Source organism: Mesoplodon densirostris, chromosome 11 (genome assembly GCF_025265405.1).
Source record: "Mesoplodon densirostris isolate mMesDen1 chromosome 11, mMesDen1 primary haplotype, whole genome shotgun sequence".
Lineage (NCBI taxonomy): Eukaryota > Metazoa > Chordata > Mammalia > Artiodactyla > Ziphiidae > Mesoplodon > Mesoplodon densirostris.
In genome coordinates, this window is record NC_082671.1 from 28,670,211 (window position 1) to 28,689,431 (window position 19,221).

At 38.8% G+C, this 19,221-nt stretch overlaps 1 protein-coding gene and 1 pseudogene across 1 annotated transcript in view; one reads left to right on the top strand and one right to left on the bottom strand.

Moving 5' to 3' along the window:
• Positions 1 to 19,221, top strand: part of FGD4 (FYVE, RhoGEF and PH domain containing 4) — a 200,660-nt gene that overhangs the window by 50,631 nt on the left and 130,808 nt on the right. The window lies entirely within an intron of this gene.
• On the bottom strand, positions 7,143 to 7,526 carry LOC132499114 (small ribosomal subunit protein eS12-like; annotated as a pseudogene).

Below are 19,221 nucleotides of genomic sequence, written 5' to 3' on the forward strand. Positions count from 1 at the left end.
GCATTTGTTACTTGGGTTTAGAATGTAGCCATGTCAAGACTGTTTTGTCAGTGTTCAGTAAAGTAATCCCATGAGGGAAAGGTTAAAGTTCTGCACTTACCAGCTTTTTCACATAGCCAATAACAGGTAGAAATATTCTTTAAGTTGTGATTTTCCCTTCTGCCCCGAGTTTCTTTTTCTTTCTTTTTCTTTTTTTTTTTTTGCGGTATGCAGGCCTCTCACTGTTGTGGCCTCTCCCGTTGCGGAACACAGGCTCCGGATGCGCAGGCTCAGTGGCCATGGCTCACGGGCCCAGCCACCCCGCGGCATGTGGGATCTTCCCAGACCGGGGCACGAACCCGTGTCCCCTGCATCGGCAGGCGGACTCTCAACCACTGCACCACCAGGGAAGCCCCCCAAGTTTCTTTTAAAGTTTTTGCTAAACACTTAAAATTTTGCATGGGACCCAGTGAAACATGCTATGTAAGTAAACAGTGGATTAGCCTTGGTTTTTATGTGTGTTTGGTCTCATCCAGCTGAAATTCATGACTCTACAAAAGATTAAAGAAAAAGGACAGTTTTGAGGAGAGCATTAATATTATATACCCATTGAAAAGCTGATAAAATAATAATAAGAAGAAGAATGGATAAAGTGTACTGAGAGTTTCCTGTGTGCTAGGCAGTGTTCAAAGTATTTTACCCATTTTATGTCATGAAATCTTCTCAAAACCCCAGTGAAGGTAGTAACATTATTATTTCAGTTTTTATAGGTGAGGAAACCAAACCACTAATAGTTTAGCTTAATAGTGAGGGTCGGGGCTTCCCTGGTGGTGCAGTGGTTAAGAATCCGCCTGCCAATGCAGGGGACACGGGTTCGATTCCTGGTCCGGGAAGATCCCACATGCCGCGGAGCAACTAAACATGTGCACCACAACTACTGAGCTTGCACTCTAGAGCCTGCAAGCTGCAACTGCTGAGCCTGTGTGCCACAACTACTGAAGCCCGCACACCTAGAGCCCGTGCTCCGCAACAAGAGAAGCCGCTGCAGTGAGAAGCCCGCGCACAGCAATGAAGGGTAGCTCCCGCTCGCCATAACTAGAGAAAGCCCACGTGCAGCAACGAAGACCCAGCACAGCCAAAATAAATAAATAAATAAATAAAAAAATAGTGAGGATCACAGTTTGATAAGTAGTGGAGCAGGTATAATCTGACTTGAGATCTGGTGCTTTTAATAACTGTGGTATTGCCATCCTGTGTAACAGACATTAAGCTAAGAGTTAATAGAAAATGGGTCCTGATTGTAGTTTTACCATTAATTTACAGTCTGAACTTGTACCAGTCATTTCATCTCTTTTTGCCTATGTCCTCACCTCTAAATTGTGTGATAATATCTGTTCTACCTACAGCTCTACTTTGTGGAGGGAATTAAAGCTGGAGAGGTATAGTGGCCATGGGGAAGGATACATTGTGAAACGAGAGGCAAAGACAAGGAGGTAAAGACAATAGAAAGTGAAAGAAAGTATATTTTTTAAAAGCTTATATGCAAAAATATTTCAAAATATTGGTTTGATGAGGGAAAAGTAAGTGCAAATACGTAAATTGTCAGGGTAGGCTGTAAGAACTACCTTCATGGAACGATGAGTGGGACGGCCAGAAGTAGAGCTCAAGAAGTAGAAGTAGCTCTGTCAGAGATCAGAGGACTGAGGTAAAGGGCTCCTCTGTGGTGCTGCTGCCTGCAGAGGGTGGGCCAGACTAGACAGCCTCAGGAGGATCCGGGAAGTTAGGATGAAGCGTAACCACAAGTGGTACATTTGTCTAGCTAAGCAAGTGACCCATGGTAAATGTTGGTGAAGGTTTGAGAACTGGATAGAGAAGTTCCATGACTATTTAGGTAGATATTTGATAATATTGAGGTGTTTTGAGGCAGGCATGAATAATTCAGTCACTTATAAGGGAGAGTAATGTGTGTGTTGCCTCGAATCAGACATCACTGTACACTTCCTACACTGTCACCTTTACCTTTTTTCTTTTACTCTCATTCCCACAATGACCTCAGCAGGTCATTGCTGAGACTTGTCTAGCTAATTATGTGATTTTTTTTTTTTTTTTTTTTTTGCGGTACGCGGGTCTCTCACTGCTGTGGCCTCTCCCGTTGCGGAGCACAGGCTCCAGACGCGCAGGCTTAGCAGCCATGGCTCACGGGCCCAGCCGCTCCGCGGCACGTGGGATCCTCCCGGACCGGGGCACGAACCTGCGTCCCCTGCATCGACAGGGCGACTCTCAACCACTGCGCCACCAGGGAAGCCCTAATTATGTGATTTTTATATTATATTTGTGTTTTTAAGCTTTGAGCAGAGTGTGAACTGCTTTCAGGACTCATTTCTCAGGAATCTAGTAAGTAAGGAATAGTAAGGTGTGTATCCATTACAGGCATATTCATGCATCCCTAAATAGTATGGTTTTCTGGAGAGCACCATGGTAGGGAGAAAGGTCAGGCATCCCCTAGTCAGGAGAAGGCACTTGTCCCTCATTTAGTGAATCTTCCTGTGTAGTTATTAAACTACAGGACCCTCTGTGTTAGTCAGGAGTCTTTAGAAAGACAGAACTAATAGGTTGTGTGTATACACATATATATTATAAGGAATTGGCTCATGTGTTTATGGAGGCTGGCAAGTCCAAGTCTGCCGTGTCGGTTGGCAGGCTTGGGACCCAGAAGAGCTGGTGCTGCAGCTCCAGTCCAAAGGCCAATAGGCAGAGACCCAGGAGAGCCAGTGGTGCAGATGGAGTCCATAGGCAGTCTGCTGAAGAATTCTCTTTTGCTCAGGGAGGCCAGTCTTTTTTTTTTTTTTTTGCGGTACGTGGGCCTCTCACCGTTGTGGCCTCTCCCGTTGCGGAGCACAGGCTCCGGACGCGCAGGCTCAGTGGCCATGGTTCACGGGCCCAGCCGCTCCGTGGCACGTGGGATCCTCCCGGACCGGGGCACGAACCCATGTCCCCTGCACCGGCGGGCGGACTCCCAACCACTGCGCCACCAGGGAAGCCCGAGGCCAGTCTTTTTGTTCTATTCAGGCTGTCAGCTGATTGGAAGAGGCCCACCCACATTATGGAAGTCAGTCTACTTACTCACAGTTCACTGGTTTAAATGTTTATGTTATCCAAAACACCCTCTAAGTTGATGCATAGTATTAATACCCCCCCACCCCCACCCCGCCATGGGACATACTAAAGCAAGGCCTCCTTAGAGGATATTGGGAGCCCTCACCACCCCTTCGGAGCCAGATGTTGAACCTATCCCATTCTCAGAACTTTTCTCAAATGCAAGCAATTTTAACTAAACACACTAGGAAGAAATCTTATAACCTTTCTGAATCAAATTAATGGATAAGAAAGCACTTAAAAAATTCTGAAGCAGTTTACAAATGCACGGAATTTAGGGATGTGGTGAGTGAAGAGGGTGTGTGTAGAGTTTAGCATAATTGGGTAGATTGCCACCTGTCGTGAGGATTATAGGTTGGCAAGAGAACAATAAACCTTTCTTTTTGTGACTGGGCTGCACATAATCATACCCAGTGCAGTGAGGCCTTCTTAGAACCTTCTCTTAGGTTTACAGGAAAATCCCATCTTCATCCTATGGGAGGATGGCTTGGGTGGGACCTGGGAATTCTTGTTCTGCTACCCAGCCATTGAATTCTCACCAACTCTCACTGCTGCTCTCCAGAGGACTCCTTGTGGTGCTATGTGACCCATGGGTTGAACAACTGAATAGATGAAAAATATTATTTGTTTACATAGCAGCTATCTTTTGAGCCATATTATCTCATATAAACCTTGGGAGAAAATAATAAAACGGACAGGGTGATTTTGTTGCTGTTCATACTGACAGAGTAACCACAATTTTACTTTCTCTAGTCAGTATAGGGCAGCATTTTGCATATTGTTGCTTAATAAATATTTGGTTTGAAAGAAATCTTATTCTATTTCTGTATTCATCCTCTTTTCTCTTACCTCTGATTTTTCCACAGCTCAGATTTGAGTCCCCACTATATGAAGAATGCTATATTATTTTTTAGGAGAAACTAAGTAAATAGAATTAGATCTCCTTCAGGAATTTTTAAATGAAACTAATTTATCTCAGTATCACAGTGGAAATATTTAATACTAAATACTGTATACCTTAATACTTTTTAAAGTGGAATACTTTTTTTATAACTTAAACCTTTCATTTTATTTTAGAGAATAAGCCTTTCTTTAGTTTAACTTGCAGCAATGGTGGTGTTTCTATTTTTCCAGTGAACTCTTAACAACAAAATGTTCATTAATTAAAAATAGCTGCCCAGTACAGGAAACAGCTCATATAGCAGCTTCTGACACAGTTCTAAAAACAGACCTGAGCTGCTTGTGTGCTGAATAAGAATGAGCACTGAAAACTTGTGAACAAATTCAGGTAAAAGCATTCTTTGTTTTAAGAAGGATCTGTGTGCCTTTACATTAATGTTTTTCTGATTATAAGAGTCATTTGTGCTTACTGTTAAAAGACAGCAACAGCAACAAATGTTATAGTGATATATTGTGTAGAAAGTGGAATTCCCACCCAGATTGTGGTGTCTGTTTAGTCTGGTGGCTTCTAACAGATTCTTTTCTGTGCATATACAACAGTACATACTTACTTTAAAAGTGGAATTATATGTTTTTTTAACTTGATTTTTCACTTATATTAGAAATTTCCCACATCAAATCTTTAAAAATCCTCTTCCTTTATTTTATTTATTATCTCTTTTAAAGCAGCATAGTGTTTCACTTTATAGCTGTACTACAATTTGTTTAAACCAGTTCCCTATTAATAGGCTTACGAGTTGATATTCTTTTAATTTTTTTTCTTTGAAAGTTATTGTTTTTAGGGCAGATGCACTTGTAATTGAACAAATTTACCAAATGTAATTTGTTGATAGTGTAACATATTGAGAGTTTACTATGTGCCTAGAACTCTTCTAAGCACTGTTCTGTGAAAATTAGAAGAATAATGCTACCATCTTATGAGGGATTTACTATTATTGTCCCTATTCTCAAGATGCAGAAAGCCTCTAGGCTCCCTATATGCCATCATGGTCATCCATAGGGTGGACTGAAGGAGTGGTGATGGCTCAGACATTTAGGGCTCTTTAAATCCAAAGGAGCTAAGCAGACGGGTAGCAACTGCATCAACACAAGGGAAAGCAGAGCTTACAAATTCTTATTGGAGTTTCTGATGTTAAAAATCTTTGCTGGTTGCCATAACAACAGGCTTTGGAAGACCTGCCATCTTCACTCTTGTGACTGTGCCATGAGGATTCCCTGGCTGTTACCACAGATTGTTTGGTGTCTGTGTATCCCCTGCTGATTTCCGAATTCCTATAGTGAATTTATCTGATACACAGGGCCCTTCCTCAGCTTTGTCTGTACCCCTGGTATGCCTTGCTAAGATCTCCTTCCCTGGTCAGTCCTCCCTGATGGCTTGTGTAGGTGCTTATTGTTTTCTACTGAAAATGGAAGCTATTAAGTTTTTGTCATTATTAGTGGCTTAGACTCTAAGACCTGTCTGTAAGATAGACTCTAAAAAAAGTTTCCTGAGACTTAGAAGGTATGTTTCATTTGCTTAAATGATGGTTAAATTGATCCTAGGTATAATATATATATTTTTTAAATTGAAATATAGTTGATTTGCAATGTGTTATTTTAAGGTGTACAGCGAAGTGATTCAGTTATATATATATATACACATATGTATATGTATATATACACATATATATATGCATATATATATATACACATGTGTATATATACACATGTGTTCTTTTTCAGATTCATTTCCCTTATAGGTTACTACAAAATATTGAGTATACTTCCTTGTGCCATATAGTAAGTCCTTGTTGGTTATCTATTTTATATATAGTAGTGTGCATATGTTAATCCCAAACTCCTAATTTATCATCTCCCCCCTTTCCCCTTTGGTAACCATAAGTTTGTTTTCTATGTCTGTGGGTCTATTTCTGTTTTGTATATAAGTTCATTTGTATCTTTTTTTTTTTTTTTTTTTTAGATTCTTCATATAAATGATACCATATGATATTTGTCTTTGTCTGGCTTATTTCACTTAGTATTATAATCTCTAGGTCTATCCATGCTGGACATTAAATTTTTAGAACAAAAAGTTTCCGTTACATTTCTTCATAATTTTCTAGTCTATCATGACTAGAGAGAAGTGAAGTTTAAAATACCACTAAAAGGGACCTGTGTTTTGGTTATTTATTGTAGTGTAATAAACCACTCCAAAACTTAGTAGCTTAAAGCAGCAGTTTGTTATTTGTGGTTCAGTGGGTTGACCAGGCAGTCTGCTTTCATGTCCTGTCAGCTGGTTGCTAGAAAGGCTGTGGTCCTCTGAGGTTTGGATAGGAGCTCAGCTAGGACCCAGTGGCTGCTTGGGTCACCTGAGGTGTCTGGGTTCCAAAATGGAAGAAATAGATGCTGCCCAACCAAATAAGGTCTGGGCCCAGAATTGGCACTGCATCATTTCTGTCCTATTCTAATGGTCTAAGCAGTAATAGGCTCAGCCCAGAGTCAATGTGGGAAGGGACTCTATCAACAAGGACATGAGTACCTAGAAGTGTGTACACAAAATTTTAGAACCACTGGTCTAAAGGAAAAAGTCTATGAGGAACCTAAAATCTTTATGAGGGGTCAACAAAGGGTTGTACAACCACATCCTCAAGGCCACATTTTACTGACAATGCAGGATTTGATCTTTGCCCTGAGCCATTCCTCCCTCCCTCCCTCCCACAAGAGCCCAGTTTTTTTGTTTTTTTTTTGTTTTGTTTTGTTTTTTTAGATGTATTATTTATTTATTTATTTATTTTTATATTTTTGGCTGCATCGGGTCTTTTTGGCTGCATTGGTGTTGTGGAACACGGAATCTTCGTTGAGGCCTACGGGATCTTTTGTTGCGGTACACGGGTTCTATAGTTGAGCCTTGCGAGCTCAGTAGTTGTGGAGCGCTGGCTCAGTTGCCCCATGGCATGTGGGATCTTAGTTCCGTGACCAGGGATCGAACCCACATGCCCTGCATTGTAAGGCAGATTCTTTACCACCGGACCACCAGGAAATCCCAAGAGCCCTTTTTTTTAATTTGATCATTTCTTGCATATGAAGTACTTCTCGATGACATCCTTGGCCTGAGACTGTTTGCCATAGTCCCTAAGCACCACACAACCAACCACTTTACGGGGTTTTCCCTGTCAGTTTTACAGAGACCTACCCATTCCCCTAGTTTCTTGTTGTCATCAACCTTAATCAGGTTGATTTGGTGCTCAGCGCAAAGGGCCTCCACCAACTTGACTTACATAGGCTCATCACAGTTGGATGCAAACAACACAAAGATGAGCTTGGAGCTTGTCTGAGGCTTTGGCAGCTTCACGAATTCCACATGCTAGGCCATCGTGGATGAGGGCGTCTTACAGCATCTCTTGCAGAGCAGATTTAACATCCATTACGCCTCTGGCAGCAGTGCTCTTCTCGGCTATGGTGGTGGCTATGTCAGTGGCTTACGGGTGGAGCTGAATCTTGAATGCACCCGAGCCTCCACCTCTGCCGGACTCTGCCACAGCAGGGAAAGAGCTGCCTGGAGCCATTTCTTACTTTGAGCTTATTTTTTGCTAAGATGTTGAAATGAGCAATGGTTTTATTTTTGAACCCATCAAATCTGACCCCTTTATATTTCCTCTAAATTCTGTTTGAAAAGGAACCAAACAGTGCCTGTTTTAGTTCATCTCACTACATAGGCAGTTAAAATGAATCAGTTGATACTTTGAACTTTCTTCCTTGAAGTTTCCTTAGTCAGATCATTGAGTTCATTAGGTACCATTTCCACCTTCCACATCACTGCATGCAATGGTTTGCTAATTGTTCTCACAGTATGTAACTTGGGTCCCTTTTCTTCAGGCACTGATAAATTTCTTCACTTTTTCAAATCTTTATTAGCAATCTCCTCAAAACTCTTCCAGCTTCTGCCCACCACGTGGATCCAAAGCCAGTACATATTTTAGGTTTTTGTTACAGCAGAACCCCACTTCTGGTACCAAATTTTGTTTCAGTTATCTATTGCTGCATAACAAATCACCTCCAAATTTAGTGGCTTAAAACAACAGTGGTGTTTTTGCTCACAGTTTTGGGATTTGGTAGGGTTTGATAAGGGCAGCTCACCTTATCTCACAGTCTGTGTGCTGTCAGCTGAGAGAACTTGATTAGGGCTGTAGGATTTATTTTCAAGATAGCTCATTTTCATGCCTGGCAAGTAGGTGCTGTCAGCTGGGCATTTCTTCTTTTCCATGTAGGTCTTTCTCATTTCATGTGGCTTTTGGACCTGCTCACAGCATGGCAGCTGGACTCCAAAATGAAGGAGGCAGAAGTTGCCAGCCCTCTTAAAGATTTAGCACAGGATTGGTACAATGTCATTTCTGCCCTTTTTCCTTTGGACAGTCATAGGCCCAATCCAGAATCAAGGAGGTGGCAAAATAGACCCCATCTCTTGGTGGGAGTAGTGACAGAGAATATGTGGCTGTCATGAATCCACTCTACTCTGTTAGGGTTTTTTTTGACAGTACTGAAAAGGCACTCTTGGCTCAAGTTATGAGATGGTGAAAAGTAATTGTTTATTATTTGAAGTAAGGTTGTAAGCTCTGGAAGAAGGTTAAAAGAAAACTTTTTTTTTTTTTTTCGGTACGCGGGCCTCTCACGTTGCGGAGCACAGGCTCCGGATGCACAGGCTCAGCGGCATGGCTCACGGGCCTAGCCACTCCGCGGCATGTGGGATCTTCCCGGACCGGGGCACGAACCCGTGTCCCCTGCATCAGAGGTGGACTCTCAACCACTGCGCCACCAGGGAAGCCCGAAAACTTTTATATATAAAGAGCATTTCAATATCTGTGAAAATTTTAAATGTTATATTTTACTGGTGGAGAAAAGTCATTTTTGGGGGGTAGAATTAATTTTTAATTAATTATCCTTCTCATCCACAGAGAGATCAGCTTGGTGCTTTGTGACCACCTAGAGGGGTGAGATAGGGAGGGTGGGAGGGAGACGCAAGAGGGAGGGGATATGGGGATATATGTATACATATAGCTGATTCACTTTGTTATACAGCAGAAACTAACACACCATTGTAAAGCAATTATACTCCAATAATGATTTTTAAAAAAAATTCCTTCTTATCAGAATAATACTTTTTTTTTCATTTAACAAATATTTATTAATTATGAACTCTGTGCCAGGCACTGCACTAGGCATTGGGTAGCCAATATTTATTTATTTATTTACTCTTAAGCACCTTTGGTATCAGGATTTGTATGCGACAGGGATGTCTGAATGCACTTATGTATCTTACTTGGTCTTAACACTGACCTGTTTATTTTTAGTAAAGGTTGCCTTCTGTGTTACCACATGTAGAGAAATTGTCCCCTTCCAAAGATTCCCCATCTTGAAATAAGGACAAAATGCTTTTTAAGAGTTGTGTGCAATGAAAGGGGGACTCTGGATGCTTTGTTGAAGTGATTGTGGTAAAGCAGAGGGTGAATAATGGGATGAAAGGATCCCAAGGTTTTCTATCATTTGGAACTTTTGTGTGCAGCTCTTTCCAGATTGGCAAGAGAGGACAAAACAGACGATGGTTGCCCAAGCTTTTGCTTATTCACCCAAATCATCTATTAGGTAAGCTCATACAGGCTAGTAAATGACTTCCTGAAATTGTTAAGCGCTTACATTAGTAAATTTTTCACTATCCAATTTGGAGCTCTTAAAATCAAATTAATGCTCTATTACAATAGTGATTCAAAAGAGTTTATATACATCTTGTAACTTTAAAATTTGTATAATCTGACTGGTATTAAATCTTTGACCTTTAACTTTAGTTCCTTTTTTAGCTTTGATTTCATGCTTTTGGGTTTCGTTATACGTTATCTTGATAGCACTGATAAGTTGTTAAATATTGAAATAATTTGAGCATGTTTTCTTTAATTTGATTGTTTATAAAAATGTTTGGGGCAGGGCTTCCCTGGTGGTGCAGTGGTTGAGAGTCCGCCTGCCGATGCAGGGGACACGGGTTCGTGCCCCGGTCCGGGAAGATCCCACATGCCGCGGAGCGGCTGGGCCCTTGAGCCATGGCCGCTGAGCCTGCGCGTCCGGAGCCTGTGCTCCGCAATGGGAGAGGCCACAACAGTGAGAGGCCCGCGTACCGCAAAAAAAAAAAAAAAAAAAAATGTTTGGGGCAACATTGGTTTCCCTCACTTGCTTTTAGTTTTACTCTTCCACAGTAGTTGTCAAGTGTGACTAATAATTTGCTTCCTCTTTCTGTCTCTCCTTTGTTCTTCTTTTTATGTTTTTCTTCTTTATTCTCCTACTACCCTATGAAGTCTGGTGCAATCACATATTCAGGAATGAGATAATGGGTGGTGTGGATGAGATGATTATTATACATGTATTTATGATTCTGAATGAGGAATCCTTCTAGCGTCTTCTTTTTTAAAAAATTTTTTTTTCCAGCCCAGAAGGTCCACCATTCTTTTTTTCTTTTTAAAATTTATTTATTTTAATTAATTTATTTTTGGCTGCATTGGGTCTTCTTTGCTGCGTGCGGGTTTTCTCTAGTTGTGGCAAGCAGGCGCTACTCTTCGTTGCGGTGCACAGGCTTCTTATTGCTGTGGTTTCTCTTGTTGTGGAGCATGAGCTCTCGGTGCGCAGGCTTCAGTAGTTGCAGCATGTGGGCTTAGTAGTTGTGGCTCACGGGCTCTAGAGTGCAGGCTCAGTAGTTGTGACACACGGGCTCAGTTGCTCTGTGGCACGTGGGATCTTACCAGACCAGGGCTCGAACCCCTGTCCCCTGCATTGGCAGGTGGATTCTTAACCACTGGGCCACCAGGGAAGTTCCTAACTTCTCCTTGATACTCTTCAGCGTCAAACTTCCCTGGCATGATATCATTACCAACAGTTTAGAAAATGATGCCTATGCTCTTCGTTGTCAGAAAATATCATCTTCTGTTTCTTTACAAATTAAAGTTCCATTTGTTTTGGGGTGTCTTAGGTACTCATCAATCCATTAAGCAATTAGTGTGAGTGTGAGAACGAGTAAAGCATTCTGGGGACACTTAGGTGAATAGGAAATGGTCACTGTTATTTTTTGCTTCTTATTCTCTAGTCTTCAAATTCTTCCTTCCCAGTCAGATTTGAAAGCTTGGCATGGTTTTCTGAAGGCTTGGATTAGACACCTGTAGAATGTTGGTGGGGGGTGCGGGGGGAGGTTGCTGAGTTATTTTGGTACTCTCCTGTCTTCACAACTGTACTTCACTAGTCATTAAATAGGACCTTACTTATTTCAGGGTTTATACAGCCTCCTGTAGTCTCACTATTTTGAACTCCAATTGTTAAGAATGTATTTTTGTATGTATTTAAAAATTGTCCTTTATTTCCCTTGGGTAGGTACATAAGTTCCTGATTACCTTCCAGGTATTTTCATAGAATACTCATTTCTGGACTAACTAATTTTAATCCCCTTCAGATTTTCTCATATCCCGCTTTTCACCATAGCTTTAGAAAATTGTCCAAATAGTTACATACATTTACATTCAACAGAATTATTTTTCCACTTGACCTGCCCTCCATAGATACCTAAGCAGCAAAATTCATAAAACCTTTTTAACCACGAACTCTTTAAAAATATAATTCGTTAAATAATTTAATGTAGGACTTGGAAGGGACCTTTGAAATTATGTAATTTAGAGCCCTTCTCTTCTGTTGTTGCGTAAGTAATGCACAGGTTTGATACATAGAATTAATATAATCAAAAAAGGGAGGAAGACAGTACTGCATGTAATTGGAGGATACTTTATCTGTTTTATACCTTCAATCTGCCTTGTTTATTGTTTTAATTGCAAAATGCCCTATGGTGCCCTTTCATTTCTTTGTAAATTATATCAAGCCAGTCTTTCAACAAAATCTGCTTATTTGCCCCAATGGGTTTATTTGTTGTGCTTGTGTTATTCTTGATTTTTAACTCTAGTTAACCAAGATCATTTTGAGTCCCGGAACTTGTTTGAACTACCACTTTTTATTTTGGTAGCGTTTACAAGCTATTTCTAGTTCTTCATTTGGGTTGCTTTTAAAAAATATACCCATGAAATCTATAAAGTGCTGATGAATTATATCAAAGATCTAAATAAACGGAGAGACATACTGTGTTCATGGATTAGAAAACTCTCAATATAGTAAAGATGATCTCCCCAATTAATATAAAGGTTTAACACAATTCTTATCAAAATTCTAGGAAAATTTTTGTAGGTGTTGATAAGATTATTCTAAAATTTACATAGAAAGACAGAGTAACTAGAATAGCTAAAACAGTTTTGAGAAAGAACAACAATGTTGGGAGAATCACTCTATCCAGTTTTAAGACATTATGTGGCTACAGCAATCAAGACTATGGTATTGCCAGAGGGATAGACAAATAGATAAATGCAATAGAATAGGGAACTTAGAAGTAGCCTCACACAGGTAGAGCCAGCTGATTTTTGACAAAGCTGCAAGAGTAATACAGTTTGTCTCTTCAACAAATAGTGCTAGAGCAATTGGATATCTATAGACCAAAAAAAAAAAAGAAAACCCAAAAACCCTAAACCTTAGAATATATCCATAAATTAACTCAAAATAGGTTATCAATTTAAATGCAAAACATAGGGCTTCCCTGGTGACACAGTGGTTGAGAGTCTGCCTGCCGATGCAGGGCACACGGGTTCGTGCCCCTGGTCCGGGAAGATCCCACATGCCGCGGAGCGGTTGGGCCCGTGAGCCATGGCCGCTGAGCCTGCGTGTCCGGAGCCTGTGCTCCGCAACGGGAGAGGCCACAACAGTGAGAGGCCCGCGTACTGCCAAAAAAACCTCAACAGAAACAACCCAAACAGTCTAATTAGAAAATGGGCAAACAACATGAAGACACATTTCACCAAGAAAAGATATACAGATGACAAATGAAAATAAGCACATGTGGACACTCATCATATAATCTAGCATTTGCAATTTGGAGCATTTATCCCAGGGAAATGAAAACTTAGATCCACACTAAAACCTGTGCAAAAATGTTCATGGCAGTTTTATTTGTAATAGCCCGAAGTTGTGAACAACCTCATGTTCATTAACATGAATGGCTAAATTGTGGAACATCCACATTATGGAATTCAGCACAGCAATATAAAGGAACACACTATTGATGCATACAAGAACTTGAATGGATCTCAAGGGCATTAGGTTGAGTGAAAAAAGCCAATCTCAAAAAGTCACATACTGTATGATTCCACTTACAAAGCGTTCTGTAAATGACAGCATGATATGGAGAACAGATTAGTGGCTGTCAGGGGTTAGGGACGGTGAGGAGAATGGTGTTGGGTATGACTAGAAAGGGGTTGCATGAGGGAGCTCTTCATGATGATGGAATTGTTCAGTATCTTGATTGTGGCGGAGGTTACACAAGTCTACTCAAGTGATAAAATGGCATAGAGCTAAACATACACATTGTACAAATGTCAATTTCTTGGTTTTGGTATTGTATTTATGGTTATATAATATGACATAATGATTAGGGGAAACTGGGCTTCTCTGTAGTATTTTTACAACTTCCTCTGAGTCAATAATTATTTCAAAATAAACTTATGTACTTTATGTATTTTATTCAAAATATATATACATATACCCAGACTTAGCCATGTGTGGTCCACTAGCCCCAAGTTGCTTTTAAAATTAAAATTAACTAAAATAAAATTTTAGTTCCTTGATCACACAAGTCATGTTTCAAATGCTCATGTGGCCACCTTATACTATAGCACAAATATAGAACATTTCCATCGACACAGGAAGTTCAATTGGCACAACTACTTTAGACAAAACAATAATGCCATTTGCCATACGTGTGGGCACCTACACATTTCTTAGTGAACTATCTTAAATTTATAAATCAAAAGACATTAGTATGTACCAGCAAAATTTAAATAGAAAAAAAATGGATTTAATGTGATGCTTTTAAAAGCTACCATGATCTTTGAGGCTATATCCCATATTTTAATAAGAAAAGGGAATGAAACATTTGCTTCATGTTTGAAATAGGAATAGATTTTTTTTCCTTATCTGCCAAGGCAGTTGCACTTTCTTTCCATAATCACAATATAGAATATATAGGCAATGGGCAAAATAGAAGGGGTGGACAGGTAGGGGAAAGAGGTATCAGCAGGAAAAATACTTTAAACGTCCCATATTTTTTGTTATTTTCTGTTTCTTAGTGACCAGTTTAGCAATGGTAGCTTACTATTGCAGAGGAAGCATGGTTTAGCGACCAGACCTTAAACCAGAATTCTATTTCTGGTTCAAAGTGACCTTGAGGGAAGTGACTCTTCTCATTCTCATAACTAATAAGCAAATTAAGATAAAACTGACTATTGCTCTGGTGGACTATAGGATAAGTTATTCTAAAATTATTGTAATGTTTTAGGCTATGTATAAAACTCTTCACTTACAAGTAGATTAAATACAGAGTTTTGAGGAATTTAGTTATGGCAAGAGTCACATGAAGTAGAAAGAGGAAGTTTGCTTTAGCAGGCATGAACAGTTTTAGTATTCAAGTTTGGGAGTTAAAGTCAAGAAAACTCAGACATAGGGTAAAAGTTTTTCTTATCCTTTCACAGGTTAGTAATTTTGGGAAAACTTTGGGAGAATGGCAGGCAGTTTGCATTTCAGAGATCAGGTTTTGAAGTTTAAAAGTCCAGGGTTTGAATTGCAGCTCTGCCAGTTACTGTCTAAGTTATTTAACTTTAGTTCTCAGTTTTACCATCTATACAATGGGGCTAATTGATGCCTTTTTGTTAGGGTTGTTATGAGAAGGGTATCTAATAATACAGAGCTGTAATTACTGATGATAATATTAATTTTATCAAGACATGGAATGGAATGACGGTGGTGTTAAGAGCAAACAAATAGCTTTGTTTACTCTTTTATGAAGATTTATTTTTAGCCACATAATAATGGGTTTTTTTGGGGGGGTACTAATTTTGGCTTTATAACAAATTGGTTGATATTGTGGTTCCTAAAGCTGTTCTTAATTTGTGGCTAAATTGATCAAAATCACTTGATTTAAAGCCAAGAGGGATAAGTCTGTTTTTGTAAAATCTAGCAGACCAAAGTATAAGCAGAAAACTAAGAAAAATAAAAGCACACATTTATGATATTTTATTTCAGTGCAATACCTGTAACATGTTTCTACAGCTATATTCACATAATATCTGAAGGAACAACGAAAGGGTTTACTTAATTATAAAGATATATTAAAAATCTACAATGTACAATGTCAAATTATCAGAAAATGTTCCCTATGAATTTTCTTTTTCTTTGCCTGCTAAACTGCTAAAACATTGAAAAAGAGGTCAAGGACCAGAGCCAACATACTTATGTGGATCCCTCCAGCCCTGGTACACTGTAGCAGAGCAGAACAGTTCCAGTTTCAGCCAGTCGTTCACTGGCGTGTGGTCAGTTTGAAGTTTCCTGCTGTACTCCTCTGAACTAGAGAGAAGGAACCAAAAATGCTGACGTCCTCATTTGACTTCATCACTCATGCCTGAGCACATACACCAACACTTCCTGTGCAAAACCTACCCTGACTCTGCAGAGGACACTCTCAGCCCTCAGCTGATCTGGGTGGGGATGCTGCCTTGGGTTGGTGAAGTTTGGAAAGCGTTAGCCCTCGGTTGGATACCTCACGCTGTATGAACATGCCATGTCTCGTTACTATACCTTTCATTTCCTAGAGGTAAGCTTTCAAAGCTTATAATAACAATATTCATTGATAGTAAGTGATTGTTACAGGCCAGTTAGTAGCTCTCAAGACCACCACCCTGTGAAAGCAGTATACTGGATGACAGCACGTTTACGAAAGAGCTAATTTAGAAATACAATGCTATGGAAATTGAACTGAAAAAAATCTATCAGAATATCTAAAATGTATATATCTTGTGTCCCTAATATCAGTATGTCCGTATCCATCCTACCTTAACACTCCTGGCCTCAGTTTTCTTATCCATACAAAGGGAGGATTTCTAAATTTCTAAGGCTTTGTGATTTTAGCATGTGTTTCTCCAAGTAGTTTTCTCCATGTTTCCACTTCTTGGTTCATTTCATTAATGTTTATTTTATTCTACCTGTCAAAATTTCCTCAAGCACTGTCAAGTACTTTAAGGTAATACACTATTTTCAGTTTGTTATTCTTTCAGAAACACAATAATTTGAAGAAGTGCTGTTGCAAAGTTGTACTGAGTCTAGATATTATAGTTTGATTCTGACTACACCATCTAAATATCACATGAAAGGGAAATTAGAATTTGGGTTATTATGTAAATGTTAAATCCATGTGGTGATAAACCCTAGATGTTTTGAGAAGTCTATGTTATGTGATACATTATCTAAAACATTGACTTTAATTAGTAATTTTCTCTTCAAGCATGGCAGGGATGGAAAATTTGCTCATTGGTGCCTCTCCTTTAAAAGCCTGATTTTTTTTTTTAAATGAAGAAGTCATTTGGGATTGCTAGTAACCTGGGAAGGAAACAGAAGCTCCCTTTGCTTGGGGGGAGATGGATACGGTTTTGCTATTCAGCATTTCTTATGACTTTCTTATGACCATGAAAACATATGCTAAGATTCTTTATGACCTAGTTTTAAAGGATAGTTTGTTATAAATTTAAAGACTCTAACTACAATAAAATCGCAGGTCGTTGGCCCCATCCTTCCCATTTTACCACAGTATTCTAGAGTTCTCTCACCACATTTTGAAATACCTTCGTGGAATTTTGAAATCCGTTACTTGCGTAGTTCTTTGAGGCTGCATCAGTGCTGGAAGAGGAGTTTTGAAACATAGCTGTGCACTTCCCCTTAGTTAGTTCTTTACCATGTTGAACAGAAGATGTGTGCGTGTTTGGTGTCGAAATACAGAATGCCCATAGATTGTACCTACAAGTTGTATATCCAACGAATTCCTCCACAAGCAGCAGATAAGTATGATTAATCAGAAGAATAAAAGGCACTGCTGGATGTTGTTTGAAAGGAATCCTTTATGGGGGGCTGTGAGTATTGTTTTTGCAGTTTCCATTTTTGAAATATCTTAGGTTAAAAACATCTGAAATTTTTGAGTATGCAAAGTATATGAGTAGATGAAGTAACTGGTATTTGTCTCTTTGTTTACTACTAAATTATAAGTAATTTGTCTCATTATTGAAAAATTATCCTGGCTCTTGTCTAGAATGGTTTCATACTGTGATTTTAGCACAAAGGTACACTTTTTCTTATTTTCATGGCCCAAGTACGATTACTTGAGGTAATGGCATTTCTTCCTGAGGATTCATAGCATAGCAGTGTTCCCTGAGAGCAGTGAAAGTGAGCTGTGCTTTAAGTGCAATCACTGTTGACCTTTCTTAGCTGAGCCTTTTTATTATAACCTCATTCCTTCTGTTTCTAGTTTCTATTTCTCCTCCTTCCTTCTGTTTCTAATATGTAAAAGCTACACTTCAAGTTTATTAGAACTTATTTGTGCACTTAATTTTCTCTCATTCATCAGTTATTTGGGGATAAGATTCCCTCTACTTCTAAAACATCAGCAAGGTACATTGGTAACGCACAAGGTTAAGGATTTCTTGAAATTACATATGATTTATTGGACTCTGAAGTCAGTTGACTTGCCTAGATCCTCCTAGCTTTGTAGCTTTAATGTTCTCATGGTCTTTTTCTATTTAACTGAAAAACGTTAGATGAATGTTTTGTTCAGAAAAACATTTTTAAACAGATTTTTGATTTGTAGTAAGGAGAAAGAAAATAAACATTTAGGTGTAACTACTGATAACATTTTGATGTGTTTTTCCTCTTTGTATCTGTTGTTTGGCAAAGCTGAGGTCATAATTTACATGGATTTTTAAAATCATGCTTTCCCCTTCCCACGTAACATTAGACGTTTCACATTACAAAACTTAGTAAAAATTCTATAGCTGTATGATATTCTGTTAAAAAGTAGTACTTTAATTTAGTTAATATGTCCTTCATTGTTAGATATTTAACATCTTTCAAGATTTTGGATTATAAATAACTGAGAGAACACCACCATTTTTTAAAGACTGTCTTTGCAAGGTGGCTTGGGGAGGAAAAATCCCATTGTGTTTGTATTCTTGATTTAAGATATTAATAATAGCTATACCTTAGAATTTTAAGGACATTAATTAGGATTTTAAACAAACGTGTTAGGTTCCATGTTTGTTTAAACTTACGAATCACACATTTTAAAAACTTTTACTTCTGTGTGGTACGGAGCCTACGTGCTAGCTATTTTTCAAATGTAGATGACATTGCTTTCTTCATAGAGAAAAACTGGAGTGGTTTCTATAGAATATTTGCAAATAGGTGATCACTGAGGAACATTGAAAGAGAACTTCCCTAACTAAGGCAGGTTCTTCTGTGCCACAGGCCTCATGTGAATGGAAAACTAGATCTATGCGTACAAGCATGGGCTATGAAAATACTGGTGCTGGGAAAAACACAGATTCATAAGACTTTAGCCAAAGCCTTTGGTTTTTCTTTGTTTCACTAGGTTAGAAATGGCCTGAGATTCTCCCAATAATTCAGTCACAAAAGAAAGAAAAAGCTTGTTGTTTTTCATTCCCATTGTATAGAGGCCCCTATGTCACAGACTTGCACCAACGTGGAGTACTGACCTACCTTGTGGAATGAATGGAACTGAGTTTAGAGTACTTTGAGTTACTTATAAATTCTTAAATGTGTCTTGCATTTAAAACTTTATAGGCATGATGATAAATTTTAATAGAATACAAATAGCTGGAGTAATGTGAATATACAATCAAAATATGGAAGTTTGGAGTCTTATTCTTCAAGTAATTATTTTGGATCGGAAAATTTGATTTCAAGATTTTAGGGGATTTATTTTTTCTTTGCCCTGCTCTGCGTCCTCCTCACTACTTTAGATGGTAATATAAGTTACTACCCGACTTTTCTTTATTATAATGAGTAAAATTTTATTGAACATGTATTATACTTAGAAATAGTCATTTCTCCTAATTTTTATTGTAACTTTAAAATTTAAGATCTGGTTGCTATTAAATGCCAGATTATATGTATACATATATATTT